Consider the following 4,034-nt stretch of genomic DNA (forward strand, 5'->3'; position numbering starts at 1 on the left):
TCAGTTATTAACAATCGTGTTTATCATTGTTATTTTGCATGTTCTAATAGTAGATTTTATTTCTCTCTGATAAACCTAGCCTAATTTCCTATCCATGTGCACTTGATGCTCAGCAAAATACTCCAGAATATTTGTTTTTGGCATTAATGTTTTACTTTGCAACATTTGTTTAACCTAAATGGTATAAATGATCAACCTCCTCAAAGATTATAGTATCCCTAAATCAATCTTCCAAATCCTTTCTCTTTCTCTCTTCTGGCAAATTGACCCTGTGTTCTCAACAGCTGCTCAACCTTGCTGTAGATGTAAACTTTGTGTGGAGCTCAAGAGGGGAATTAAGTGCCTCTTTTTATTCTAGTGCAATGAGTTCACACTTTCCTCTGCCTGAGTGAATTGGAACATTGCATATTAATATTTTGTATTTGAATTGTAACCCATTTTCCAATATGAGACGGGATTCTCCTCCAGTTTCAACTGCAAATTTACTCACTTGATCATTGTGTAGCGGCAGATTTTTATATCGTTCAAGAGATTACTCCCTCTAGCCGTTAAATGGACTACATGCTTAAGGGGGATGTCGTTTTACGCATGCAAGCTCTCCGTCGGGGACCTTCAGAGCTTCTTCACAGATAAATCTTCGAAACACAGTCCTTTGATTAATAAATTCTTTATTGTTGATGAAAAACAATAAGGTACACCCAAACTTCTCATACATTATAATCTTCATCGAACTCCAGCACATTGCTTTAAATGTTAGAAAACTCCTCGTGTCTCCGTTACACTTCGCATGGTAAACCTTTCCCATGCTGGTCCTAAACTAAACTAAAAACTAAGCTTCTGCGCAAGAAACTTAGCTCCAAACACCCCCTAAAATACGTCATAAATCCCACCCACAATATAACGGGCAGTCTAAAATTTAAAGACACATGCCATCATCAATGACATGCAAAACAAGCCAAATGGCCACTTTATACCGATAATTGTTCTGAGTATATAACAAGGAAATTATTAATAAACATCAAAAAAGTAACCTTGAAGGCTTACCATATTTCAAAAAGCAAAAAAAAAATCAGGGAATTGAACCCCGTGGCTCCTCATCGGCGAATTGAACCCCGGCCTCCCGCATGACAGGCGGGGATACTAACCACTATACTAACGGGGAAAAAATAGCATGTATTATATATCCGCAATCAGAATTTTTCATTGACTCTTCCATCTTCACTTTCGCCTTCTAGAAGCAAGCATAACTTGATTATTAATCTTATTAAAACACTGGTTTTAGCTTAAAGTCGTACCGTGCGCACCAAACCCTTAAAATCAGGCATGATACCCAATAGATAATCCAAAACATAACAGTCCAAAGCTTTGATAGCATGAAACGTCTTCCTCCATGTCCGATCAACTCATGGATGTGTTGTAACAGTAATGTTGAAGTGTGAAAATCCTTCACAAGAATAACAGGATTTTTACCAATATACAGTAGTTCACCGTTAGGTTTGATTTCATTTCCGGCTCATTAGCAGAGATTTCAAATCCCAGCTCAAGCTTTGGCCATTCTCTTTCTGGCTTACAGAGAGATTTTAGTTCATTGATCCATCTCTTATCGCTTAAGAAGCGGTTCGCTGTCAGTTCTCTGGAAACTTCATCCTCAGGATTTTCTTCGATGTTAACATATTTCAGTTGCACAGCATTAGTAACTCCCAATGCTCTTTCCATTGGCAGATTGTCTTTGTCCAAATCCAACTCTCTGGTTTCTTTGGCTCTAGCATCTAGTGGAATGCTTTCACAAGTGTCGCTGATCCACTTAGAAAGTGTGAATCCTCCCTTATTACAAAGGGAAGTCAGATGTTCTACTGGTTGAATTGCTTCCTGCTCAGTAGACATGGATTTTAAGTAATCATCCTTGTAGAAATTATTCTTCAAAGAAATTCTTACTTCATGAAATTTAGCATTCTCGCCAAACTTGCGTTTCAAATTCTGGTGGCTTTGCTCTGCCTTACGACGATTATTCAGCAGATTAACACTTTCTTGTTTGAAAGGTAAGTCCAGACAATAGTGTCTGAACCTTTACTGAGTAATTCATAATATCCATGAACTTCAACTCTTCATTCGACATTTCTTCAGATTCCTTGCTGGTACTTTCCTTGAAGTCATGATTGTATGGCTTCATCACCTTGGCTTCTAACAATCTTTATAGGTTCCAATGCCTTCAAAACATTTTTTCCGATAAGTAGATTAACACTAGAATTTATTTCAGATATCTTGACATCCTTTAGGTAAGTTCATGGTTTCAAGTCTTCATGTCTTGGTATGTTTTGACGATCAACAGGCATGGTTCCATGTGTAAACACTTCAGATATTGGTATAAAATTATCTTCATCCAAACTGGATATCTCCATACTCATAATGTAATGACTCTTGCTCTCTTTATTGTATTGTATATCTTTATTGTTATTTTCCTGAGTACTCACATACCCAGAGGAAACAAAAAAACGTTACTCAAACCAGTGTCCATTCAGTGTGCAGTAAAAAATAAATAGAAATAAAAATACATATATCATGAACAAGTTTAACACTACTCTCAACTAAACATCAACAGGCGTTCCGATCGGCAGCGGCACGACAGTGGCTCTGTCCAGGTTGGTGGTTGGTGCGCGATACTTTGGCAGGGGGCAAAGTCCGTTTAACAGTCTTATAGCCTGCGGGAAGAAGCTGAGGAGCATCCTGCTGGTTTTGCAGCTAATGCTCCTGTACCTCTTCCCAGATGGCAGGATGGAGAATATGTGATGCGATGGGTGGTAGGGGTCTTTGATGATGGAGATGACTCTGTTGATACATCTCTTCCTGTATATGTCCAGCAAGAAAGGGAGTGGAGCACCAATAATCCTGCTGGCGGTCTTCACAATCCTGTCAAGTTGGTGCCGTTCGTACGCCTTGCAGCTCCCGAACCAGGAAGTGATGCCGTTGGTTAATGTGCTCTCGATTGTCCCCCTATAAAAAGTTCGTAGATGTGTAGTGGGGAGACCTGCTTTACGTAGTCTTCGGAGAGGGTGTAGTCGCTGCTGGGCTCTCTTGACCAGTGCTGTGGTGTTGGTTGTGGACATCAGGTCATCTGACAGGTGGAGTCCTAGGAACTTCACGCTGCTGACCCTTTCCACATCAGCTCCATCGATGTGCAGAGGTGTATGGTGTTGTTTTCCCGCCCTCCTGAAGTCAACCACCATCTCCTTATCTTTATCATGGTACGTAACGAATCTTAGTCCCTTCTCCTGTAATGTTCAGCATTCTTGTCAGTTTTTCTGTGCAAAAGGTAGTCGAACTTCCGTGATCCAGAAAAGCATATGTTTGCAACACTGTATTAGTCTTGCTGTTGCTTACCTGTACTGGTAAGATAGAAAAGTTACAAGCTTCAACCCCGGCCCCAATATGAGCAGTTACTTGAGGTGAGGTGATAGCATCACTAGTAGTTGGCTTCTCGCCCTGTTCCGTTTGCTCCAGTTCATCCTCTTTTATTTGCTCTGATAGCTCTTCATCCGTTTGTTCCAGTTCTTCTTCTTCTTCCCAATGCTCTGGTAGTTCTTCTGAGTTGAGTTAATTTTGAGTTTCCTTTATTGTTTGAATGAAATTGCGCACCTTGCAGCCATGACAGAAAATAAAGTAACAGAACACACAATGAACACAGTTTAACATCCATCACAGTCACTCCAGGCACCTCCTCACTGTGATGGAAGGCAAAAAGTCTTAAAGTCTTATCTCTTCCTTGCTTGTTCTCCCTCTGCGTTGAGGTGATCCAGGTTTTCGATGTTGACCCCCGCCGGGTGATGGTAAGTCCCGCGGCCGAATCCAAGCAAACGGGCTGATTCAAACTCCGCGGCCCGGGGCGGTCGAAGCTGCCAACCTCCAGTCCAGCAGACGAAGCTGTTGTTGCGGGAGTTCCGGAGAATCGGTCACCTGTGAGCTCCCGATGTTGTCGTCCACTGGGCCCGCGGCCGAAGCCTCCGAGGCTCCGAAGTCGGGCCGCAGCCGCAGCGCCA

The 4,034-nt window shown here is 41.8% G+C and overlaps 1 non-coding gene across 1 annotated transcript; it reads right to left on the reverse strand.

Annotated features, from left to right (window-relative positions):
* Positions 1–1,090: 1,090 nt before the first annotated feature.
* On the reverse strand, positions 1,091–1,162 carry trnad-guc. The gene has a single exon. It is a non-coding gene; the product is annotated as a tRNA-Asp (tRNA).
* Positions 1,163–4,034: the final 2,872 nt, after the last annotated feature.

This window comes from Amblyraja radiata, chromosome 5 (genome assembly GCF_010909765.2).
Source record: "Amblyraja radiata isolate CabotCenter1 chromosome 5, sAmbRad1.1.pri, whole genome shotgun sequence".
Taxonomy (NCBI): Eukaryota; Metazoa; Chordata; class Chondrichthyes; order Rajiformes; family Rajidae; genus Amblyraja; species Amblyraja radiata.